Raw genomic sequence first — 11,729 nt, forward strand, 5'->3', positions numbered from 1 at the left:
TGTAATGGGATATCAGTCAACTGGGCAGGGATCTTATTAAAATGTAGACTGACTCAGTGAGTCTGGAGTGGGGCCTGAGATTTGGCATTTCCAGCGAGCTTGGTGCTTCTGATTCACTGACCCTAGTGGAACACCCTATCTGACCTGGTCCACCGCTGCCTTTCAACCACAGCCTATCACAGGCCTTCTCTCTATTCCTCCCCCACAGAGAAGTCTTCCTGCTCTAAACACTTGGCTTCCTCTGCCTGGATGCTCCCCTCTTAGCTCTACATGTGGCTTACTCCCTCTTGTCGTTCATGTTCAACTCAACCATCACCTCCTCAAACAGGCTATTCCTGAGCACCCAAGCCCCCAGCCCCATCTTACTTGGGAGTTTCTCAACCTCAGCACTGTTGACAGTGGGGAGCTGTCCTGTACATTGTAGGATGTTTAATAGCATCCCTGGGCTCTCCCCTCTAGATGCCAGTAGCATAACTTCCTCTCCCCATTTTTAGTAATAAAAAATGCCTCCAGATGTTGCCAAATGTTCCCTGGAGGGCCAATCATCTCCAATCCCCAGCTGAGAACCACTGCTCTTTCTCGACCCTTTTATTTCCTTCATACCTCTGGCCTATTACGCTCTGTCATTATCTTGTTTACTTGTTTATCGTCATTCTAGAGCGTGAACTTCTGCATGCCTTGGTCACCTCTGTGCCCAGCACTTTGAACAGTATCTGACACATAGTAGGTGTTTGGCAAATATTTGTGGAATGGATCAATGAATGAACGTGTTTTTCTTCCAAATGAACTCTTAATGTTTTGTGGTCTGCCTTTTTATACTTAGCAATGTTCTAGGAAGACTTTCATGTCATTTATTTCAGTATATTTTAAACTTTTTATAATAAAAATTTTCAAACATACAGAGTAGAGAATATAACATAAGGAGTCCCTCATGTGTCCATCCCCAGCTTCCACAACTTTAACATTTTGCCAGATGGAAAGTATTTTATTTCTTCATCCTCACTTCCCCCCCGAACCTACACCATATGATTTCATCCATAAAGATAAATCTACAATTGATAAGAATGTTTTTATATAACTGCAATGCCTTTATTATCCTAGTAAAAATTAATCATACTGCAATTTCTTTGAGTCATCTAAAGCTGGCCATATACCAATTTCCCCAGTTATCTCAAAAATGTGTTTTTACAATTGGTTTGTTCAAATCAGGGTCCCAACAAGGTCAGATCATTGCCATTTAGTGCATGTCATAGTCAGTGGTGTTTGGGGGATGGGGATGAAAACTAGTTTTATTAACTGCTGTCTATTGGCTTATTCTTTCACAGGCACTGTGCTAGCATTTTATACAGGCGTTATCACATGTAATTCTGAAAACATCACTTTTAAACTGTAAATGATAAACTCATTCTGCTGATAAGACACCCGAGGCCCAGAGAAGCTGAGTCAGCTGCCCCAGGTCACGGAGAGAGGAACATGTTGCTGGGATTTAAAGACAGAGGTCTTATCCCAAAGTTTCTGCTCCTGACCTTCATGCTGTTCTGAATCTGCACAATAATAGAGCTAACGGTGGACAATTATTCAGGTTATAGATATTATAACACAAATAAACTATGAAGGAAAACATTTTGACTTTATGAATGAAAGTAATGCAGAAATGTGTTATGCCCCCTGCTGACTGTGAGCATGATGCAATGTAACAGTTGTATTTCCACTAGACTGTAAGCTCTATGCTTTTTTTTACTTTTTCTTTTTTATAATTTATTTTTATGGCAGTAACATTGGTTTGTAACATCATATAAGTTTGAGGTGTACATCATTATATTTCAGTTTCTGTGTGGACTGCATCATGTTCACCACCCAAAGACTAATTACCATCCATCATCATACACCTGTGCCCTATCACCCCTTTCACCCTCCTACCTCCTCCCTTCCTCTCTGGTAACCAGCAATCTGTTCTCTTTATCTATGTGTTTCTTTCTTGTTTTTTTTTTAACTCTAAACTTAATTTCCAAAAATGATCAAGAGGAGAGTTCAAAAAGGATTTGTTGAGTGAATGTGTGTCATTAGATACATGTCAGATTAATTTATAGGTAAATTTTAGTTGAATCATAAACTGTGAGATTTAGAAAGAATTATAAAACTCGGCTAATTTAGTTGCCCACAAAGCGCAGAAACCCTCTAAACTACATCCTTCAGTGGCAGCCATGAGATTTCTGCTTAAACATTCCCCATATGGGGAACTCACTACCTCACAAAATGGACAAGGCTAATTGTGAGAAAGTTTTTTCTCCCACAGAGCAAAATCTGCCTCTATGTACCTTTCATTTTTGTTTGCAGTTCTCCTCTGTGGAGCAAATCAAAATTAATCCAATCCCTCAAACATTACAGCTCCAAATGTTTCAATTACAGTAATAAACTCTCTCAATTTCTCTTTGCATTGTTCACGTTCACAGAGCACTTGCTAAGGCCTACAATAACTCCTTTGTTCCTCACCAGAACCGTGTGAGGTGGGGGCCGTTGTCCCCATGTCACAGATGGGAGACTGCTCAAAACCCTCCCTGACCACTCCCCTTGCCCTGCCCCTCTTTCTCTCTCTTCATGATTAATTTTTCTCCATAACATTTAGGTCACCACCTGACATGCTATATATGTTACTGATTTATTTTCTGTCATCCTCGCACTAGCATGCCAACTCCCTGAGGGCAATCTTCTTTTTAAAGTACTTTATTGAGGTCATATTGGCTTACAACATAGTGTAATTTCAGGTGTACACTCTTATATATCAGTTTCTGCATATACTGCATTGTGCTCACCACCAATAGTCTAATTTTTGTCCGTCACCATATACGTGTGCCCTTTTGTTCCTTTCACCCACCTGCCACCCCCTTGCCCTCTGGTAACTACTAGTCTGTTGTCTTTATCCATGTGTCTGCTCATCTTCTACATATGAGTGAAATCATACAGTGTATGTCTTTGTTTGTCTGGCTTATTTCGCTTAACATAATACCTTTAAGGTCCCTCCACGTTGTAGCAAATGGGACGATTTTGTCTTTTTTTAATGGTTGAGTAGTATTCCATTGTATATGTACCACATCTTCTTTATCCACTTACCCATTTATGGGTACTTGGGTTACTTCCACATCTTGGCTGTTGTGAATAATGCTGGAATGAACATAGGGATGCATAGATCTCTTTGTATTGTTGATTTTATGTTCTTTGGATAAATACCCAATAGTGGTATAGCTGGATCATATGGTGTTTCTATTTTTAATTTTTTGAGAAATCTCCATACTGTTTTCCATACTGGCTGCACCAGTTTGAATTCCCACCAGCAGTATATGAGGGTTCCCTTTTCTCCACAGCCTCTCCAACATTTGTTATTCTTTGTCTTCTTAATTATGGCCATTCCGACAGGTGCGAGGTGATATCTTGTTGTAGTTTTGATTGGCATTTCCCTAATACTTAGTGATGTGGAACATCTTTTCATGTGCCTGATGGCCATCTGTACATCTTCTCTGGAAAAATGTCTGTTCACATCCTCTGCCCATTGTTTGACCAGGTTGTTTGGTTTATTGTTGTTAAGTTGTATGAGTTTTTAAAATATTTTGGAAATTAACCCCTTGTTGGATATATGATTTGCAAACATTTTCTTATAGTTGGTGTGTTGTCTTTTCTTTTTGTTCATGGTTTCCTTTGCCTTGCAGAAGCTTTTTAGTCTGATGTAGTCCCATTTGTTTATTTTTTCCTTTTGTTTCCCTTGTCTGAGTAGACCAGGTATTGGAAAAGACTCTGCTCCACCCTGCTGCCTCTGTGTCTGAGCTGTGACATGAGGATTGCACCTTCTGATGTCATTCAGAATTCCCACCGAAATTGATTTAATAACTGCGAAACATAGTAAAGGTCCATTCACCTTGACATTCCCCAAATGTTTCTTTTCACTTCGTCATGTATAAAGTAAACGTATATTTTTTAATCCACAATGTTTCAGGTTGCAAATAAAATAAAATGTGTGTAGGAATCCTTATCCAACTGGGTTGTTATTGCTTGGAGAATATGAAAGAATATCTATAATATGTTGTAAAATGTAAAGTACCTACAAATGTCACCAACTGCTGTCCAGAAAGTTATTTTTTCCCTCAGTAACCTGCCTTCCCCTCCTCTGCTCTTTCCACCTCTGATTCCTCCTTCCATCCTTCCTACTCACCTCTTTCTCCTCCTTCCCCTTCCTTCCTCTCCTCCTTCCTCTTCCCTTTTCCTCCCACTTGTCCTCCTCCCTCTCCTCCTCCTTCTTCACCTCTCCTCTTCCCTCTCCCTCTCCTTCCCCCTCTGTCCTTTTCCTGCTCCTCCTCCTCCCACTTCTCAGGGGATAATCTTTAGGCTTCTCCGCCCCCTAGTGGCCACTGGGCGTCACTGCGTGCGCTGTGTGCCTGGGAAACAGGGAACCACTTCCCAACCTATATGGGAGAGGCCTACAAAGAGGGAGCCAAGGGCCATGCACAGACGTAGATTTCCCCCGCAAGGAAGTTATAACAGAATTAGAAGCTCCCCTGAATAAATTTGAATTCTGTAGGCCGCAAACACAGAAGTAAAATTTGTACATTTATTTGGAAGTAAACTGAGATTAATTTCAGTCCCCAATGTCCTTTTCTGGCTACTCCTAAGTCAGTGGGCTTTGTCTTAGTCAATTCAGGACTTCATCAATCGATTTTGAGGCTCCCTGTTTCCTCAATTGTATCTCAGTTTGGGGTGAAGAGAAGAGCTCTGTCTTGTCCAGGTTCAGGGAAGAGTCACCAGCTCTGCATTGTCACCTGTCCCCTTGGGCATCTGCTTCCACATCCTCGTGCCCTGGGTTCTCTGCATGGAACTACACACATCCTCACTTCTTTCCTCTGCATCCTGGCGAGGTGTCCTTGGCCTCTGTGCCCCTCAGACATCCACACCCAGCAAGCGAACCAGGAACCTGTGGAGCTTGCCTTCCACCCTGTGGTTCAGCCTCAGTTCCTTCCCCCACAGCTGCGTCCCCCTCCGTTCCTACATCTTAGTTCTAATGTCATCTCAAACCTGTTTTTTTACTGTGATATAGTAAGAACTACATTTTATATCGTGAGTCAGGACACACATTCAAATTTATATATACTGTATGCTCTTATATTTCCATTCTGTTTTATTTGTTTTTTTTTTAAATGTTGGTCACTACTCAATATACGGATTTCACAATCCATTGATGGACCAGGACCTGCAGGTTGAAAAGCACTGTTCTGTGGTTATTGTCTTACAGCATAAACATTATGCCCCAAGTCCTGCATGGCTCTGCTTTTGTTACCCAAAAGACAGTTTTGAGACTCAAAAATTTACTTTCAAATTATAGTTTTTGACATGGGGTTTAAAAAATAATTTTTGGGGGCCAGCCCCGTGGCCGAGTGGTTAAGGTCGCATGATCTGCTTCGGCACCCTGGTGGCTGGGGATTCACTGGTTTGGATCCTGGTTGTGGAATTACACACTGCTCATCAAGCCATGCTGTGGAGGCGTCCCACGTAGAAGAACTAGAATGACCTACAACTAGGATATATAACTATGGGCTGGGGCTTTGGGGAGGAAAAAAAGAGGAAGATTGAGGGGCTGGCCCCGTGGCCGAGTGGTTAAGTTCGCGCGCTCCGCTGCAGGCGGCCCAGTGTTTCGTTAGTTCGAATCCTGGGCGCGGACATGGCACTGCTCATCAGACCACGCTGAGGCAGCATCCCACATGCCACAACTAGAAGAACCCACAACGAAGAATACACAACTATGTACCCGGGGGGCTTTGGGGAGAAAAAGGAAAAAATAAAATCTTTAAAAAAAAAAAAAAGAGGAAGATTGGTAACAGATGTTAGCTCAGGGCCATTCTTCCTCACCAAAAGAAGTATACTAAAAAATAATAATTTTGAAACTTAAAAATGCATATTTTTATTCTGTTATTTCTCTTCATATTAATGCTATAAGATTCTTTTGCGCATGAGGCAAAGCAGACAGTTTTCTCATGAAAAACGATAAACACATGGGTTAACATTTCTTAGTATTTTCTTGCCTCCCTCTCCCCCTCATATATATAAAATACTGCAAACCACACATCTATGTCAAATCATTGTATAGATGTGTACTAGATTCCCAGGGTTGCAGAAAGTGCCACAAACTGGGTGACTTCAACAACAGAAATTTATCTTCTCACAGTTCTGGAGGCTGGAAGTCTGGGATCAACGTGTCAGCAGGGTTGGTGCTTTCCGATGAGGTTGAGGGAGAATCTGCTCCAGGCCTCCACACTAGCTTTCAGTGGTTTGCTGCAGCCTTTGGCATTTTTTGGCCTGTAGAAGCATCACCCCAATATCTGCCTTTGTTTTCTCATGGCGATCTCCCTGAGAAACTTGTCTTTCTACCTTCTCCCAAGGAGAAAGGAGCTGAGTCAGTCCTGTATTTCCGACTAAATGCAGTCAGAGCTCAGAAATTCCATTTCAGTCGTCTGTTAGAAGGACCTCTCTTGATTTAACTCAAATGTGATACCATCTCCTCTACAAAGTCTCATCTATGAGCTCTTTTATTTAATGATGATGTTACTGCACAAAATGGGGTTCTCCAACAGATGCACATAAATACACCAATTAATTATGGCATCACTTTATGGCAGAGAAATCAGCTCTATTCTGTGAGATCAATCTGCAGGGAGACGGGGGTGTGCACCCTCACATCTCTTACTCTCATTCAGGATTTGGGGCAAAATTTAAGAGGTTAGGGAGAACAGACTGGCAGTTGGAAAAATTAGTGGGACAGGTTTTGATTGGTGGGCTTCAAGCATTTATGGTAAGATTCTAAACATTTATGGTAAGGTTCTAAACATTTATGATAAGGTTCTAAACATTTATGACAGAGTTCTAAACATTTATGGTGAGGTTTTAAACATTTATGATAGGGTGGAGAAGAAGTTTGAACACTGGATCTTCCTGAATAAGGGGCCCCTCCCTTCTGATAAGAGTCCAGCTTTTAAGTTCCAGTCCTGTCCTTGTCCTTTGGTTCTGTGGGAAGGAGAAGCTTTGGTTCCATGGTCATTTCAGGTCAAGATGTTTTCTTCTGCGCATGCTCTAACTACATGACTTTGCAAATTTTTGGAAAGGCAATTCTTAGTCACTTTGTTGATAAGAAGGGGTCAGTTGAATTGGTCCTGGAGGGCCCACGGTTACAGTGTAACTACACGTGAGTGAAGGAAGAGATATAAAGACCAAGGTTAAAGAGGGATGGTGGGTGTGGGAGAATGAGGTTGAGGCTCAGAAGACCTAACACTCTAACCATCACTAACTGATTCCATACCATTGGGTGTCAGATTGCTTTATCAGCTTAAATAATGAGTAAGATTTTTCTCATTTAATAGGAGGTCCTGCAGTGGGACATGGGGAGGATATGGTGAGGTGGCACCCCACAGCCATCCTTGCTCCCTCTAGTGGTCTTTTCTGTACTGGAGAAGCGGGAAAACTAAAAACATTTCTCAGATTCCATGCAGCTATGATTTGGGAGAGATTTAGTTTTGTCAAATCAGACGAACTCATGTGGGATGTAGATGATGGAAATGAGGCAAAGGCTGCATTTCTGCAGGTTTGAGTGTTGTTTTGAGGCTGAGTACCTGAGGGTTACTATAAATATTCAATAAGATCACCTTTAGACCTTGTTCCCAACAGAGACATAGATGAAAAGAAGTTAATCTTGTCGATTTGCTGTTTTCTTGTTTAGCCTGAGGGGTGACTCAAGGGTCACAAGGATTTATGAGCTTGTTTTACTTAAGAAAGAGAATGCCTTCAAGGAAGTTATGATCACCAGATAACCAGACTTCAGTTGCCATTGATGCCCATAAGTCAGATTACCCAAGGACTTATTTGGAGTGAAAGAGACACAGATCACCCCTTTGTTTCTGCAAAACTCCTCCTGCCAAGCCCCTTAGCTCTATAAAAGCCCCTGCTTTCTTCTCTCATTAAGGTGGATTTGAGAGAACCTATCCTCCCACCTTCTCATTTTTTCCAATTCGAATAAACCTGTCTTCATCTCCAAGCATCCATGTCTCAGTGATAGGCTTACTGCACCCCAGGCACATGGACTTGAGATTAAGAGGTTCAGCATCACATTGGTTTTCCCAGGTGGTGTTAGCAGAGTCCTCAGTGACCTATTACTGATTTTGTAAGAAGTGAGAGGCGAGCCGGACGGTATCTGCTTTGCTGAAGCGGATGGTAGCAGGTGCTGCACGGTTCTGGAGGTGGCAGCAAGAAGGGCTTCCTCGTGGTAGGAAGCCCTTCCTTGGCTGTGGCAGTGGCATTGTAGTGCTGATTACAGAAGAGCCAGCAGCCCCCTTGGTGGCTCAGTTCTGCAGCATAGCTTCAGGAGTCAAATCTGAATGCTCAATATAGAGAGCACCTTGTAATAAATTCTTTCCTGCTTAGACAAAAAATGCATTCTATTCTCTGCAACTGAACCCTGCCCAACACTGGCAACAACTCCAGGGCATGTCATCAAAGATCCAGATTCTTTCCATCTTTATACTTTGCAGGCTTAGCAAATCAGATTAGCTCTCCTCATGGTCAAAGATAGCTGCAGTTGCCCCTATGATCATAGCCAGGCCTAGTAACATCCAAGAGAAGAATTTCTTTTTCTTTTTGATTGTTTTCTTAACTGAAGTGTCCCCTGAGTCAACAAAAGTGCCTGTCACATAGCAGGCCAATAAAAAATGTTTGTTAAATGAATGAATGTGTCACTAGAACTACAGAAGAGTCTGTTAAGGGGCCGGCCTGCTGGCCCAGCAGTTAAATTCACACATTCTGCCTCAGCAGCCCGGGGTCCACTGGTTCGGATCCTGGGTGTGGACCTATGCACCGCTTGTCAAGCCAAGCTGTGGCAGGCATCCCACATATAAAGTAGACGAAGATGGGCACAGATGATAGCTCAATGACAATCTTCCTCTGCAGAAAAGAGGAGGATTGGCAGCAGATGTTAGCTCAGGGCTAATCTTCCTCAAAAGAAAAAGGCTCTGTTTACTTTTCTGCTAAGAGGATACAGTGCCGCGAAAATGAAAAGAATATTTCTTTTAAAGTAACACACACACACATACGCAACATAGGTTGAGTTTTCATATTCTAATACTTTGGTTTCTAACCACGCAACTCCAACTCAATTAAGGAGAAAAACAAAAGAATGTATTATATTATTATAAAGATACAGTGACAACTTGTGGAACTCAAGAATAGCGCTCCAGCTGGGCCTCCAGCCAGGGCTGGGAACCCGCAGAGGCAGAGAGGCAGGCAGACCAGGCTGGCCTGCAGTTGTTGCTGAAAGTCAGTATGCACTCAGGTCACTGCTAGGCACTCATGTCTGTGGGCTGCATGGGCTGGGGCCTTGGGCAGCAGTGCTCATGAGACAGCCAGACCCTTCTGTCTGCATAGACTTGGCTGTCCCCATGGCATTCTGGATATGGTCCCAGCACCAAGAGAGGAGCAGCTACCTCTGTCTCCAAGAAAATGCTTTCCTCTAGCCCAGGGACCTGGAGTCATTTTTCTATAAAGGGCCAGATATTGTATATTTCCTGCTTCGCAGACCACGTGATCTCTGTCATAATTACTCGTATAGCACAGCCATAGTTAATCGACATGGCTATGTCCCCAGAAAAACTTTTTTATGGGCACTGAATCACAAAAATAATTTAGCACCCCCTTTTCCAGCTTAGCAGAGGGACTGTGCTTTCTGACCAATGCTTCTCTACCTGGGGCAGCCTTAATCCACATCACCTATCCTGGCAGCCAGGAAGCTTCCCCTTCTCTGGGGGACCCCACCTTTTCTGTCACCAGGTTCCCTTCCTCTACTTACCACCCCGCCCACACTCCAGAGCTGTAGAGCTTCCCCTCCCTTTCCTAACTTCTAGAATTCGCTTCTGCATTTTCTTTTCTCATTGACACTCAAACGGTGATCTTCTGCTTATCCTTCTCTCCAACCTGCTCATGGGTACAGTCACAACCAGAGAACAAACTACGTAGGAAGCAGAAAAGATCATTTTCTTATCTCCTTGTTACTCACAGTGTGTGGGGCTGCTGGACCTAGGACTCTGTACACTATGTGACCACAAAGTCCCAAGATTTCCAGTGCATGGTTTAGAGATCAGGATTTGCTGGCTTTGTGTCAGCCAGCTAATGGTATCCCTGAGCCTGCTCTCTCCTAGGTGTTACATAGAATATACAGAAATCGTTAAAATTGCACAACTGCAAATAGCCTTTTGAGATGATCTGGCCTTTTTATTTCCTTTCTCTGTTTTCAGAAGCAAGATACTTTCATCTTTTTTGCAAAACCTTGAGATTCCCCAAGGTTTGTGGTGGTGCTAACCAAGGGGAGAGAGGCCTCTGTGTGTAGAAGTATGTATGCGGTAGTGGATGGGGTTGGGATGGGGAGGTGATGAGGTAAAAACAAGCAACCCTCTGTTTGTAGGGGCAGTGGAGACGTAAAGGGAGACACAGGGAGGGGTCACAAGGGTAGAGAAGGAAGTAAGACAGCAGCTGCAGTAGTAGACTGTAGGCCTTGTCATTCATTCAAAACCATTGAGGGAGAGATGCTGAGGATACTGAGAGGAAAAGCCCTTTTTCTCAGGGAGGTGGCATTCTAGTGGGGCAGGAAGATGGCAGCAAGGAAAGACTTTGTAGTTGGGCTTCATGTTCTGCCAGTAGATGGATCCATTCAGTCCAACACCCCCTACACCCACACAATGCTTCCTTTCCATGCCCCACAGACCTCAATCAGGCCTTTCTAGAGATTTATTAATCTTCTTAATAATCTTCCTGAGACACATTTCTTCACATTTCCCTCAAGAACCTAAGTGCTTCCCCTGGAGGTCTCCAATTTCTTTCTGGTTCAACTCAAAACTGTGCTATTAACACACTAGCAGTGGCTCCACAGTATCCTTCCAGGACTGGGTTGCTCTTGGGAAAGGACAGAAGAGGGGGCTGTGAGAGTCTAAGAGCCTGGTCTGACTACAGCTTATACCTGAAGAAAATAAGGCCCAGGGAATTCTGAGGAGGTTTGTGCCAGAAGCATCAAGTGAAACCTGGCCTCAGCTCCTGTGGTAGCTGACCTGAGGCAGAGGGAAACACCTGTGTTCTGAGCATGATGAGGACCCATTGCCCACGAGGTAGCTCAGCAGGAAACAGGGTCCAACTAGGGTGTGCCACTTCAGATATGACAACCTGACCCAATCATTCTCTGTCATAAGAAAAATAAACCTAGAGGGTGAGTTCCTTACTGTGAGTCTCCTCCAGCTGCAAATTTCTTCCAGGTAAGGCCAAGACATCTTGGCACACAGAAAAGATATTTCAACTCTGCCCTGTTCAAATTCCAAATTACAGACTCATGGAATCAATAAGCATATGAAAATGGTTGCATTAAGTTGATAATTTTCAGGGCTGCAGCAATAGTAACGAGTATATTTACCTTGTCATAAGATAAGAAATTTCTCAGAACACACAGCATGAATAAAATTGGGCCCCAAAGGCACTGGAACCAAAGATGGGAAAGTTGCTCAAACTCTCTCCATCTTGAACCTCTCTCTCTGCACACCTCCTTCAGTCTAATCTCTCTGTAGATCTCCCTCCTTTAGCTTCTCTAGACCACACTGTGGATGGAAACTGCCTTCCCACAGCTCCCATGAATACCTGCTACTAATCAGGTATAACTGGCTACA

The sequence above is a fragment of the Equus quagga genome, chromosome 15 (genome assembly GCF_021613505.1).
Source record: "Equus quagga isolate Etosha38 chromosome 15, UCLA_HA_Equagga_1.0, whole genome shotgun sequence".
Taxonomy (NCBI): Eukaryota; Metazoa; Chordata; class Mammalia; order Perissodactyla; family Equidae; genus Equus; species Equus quagga.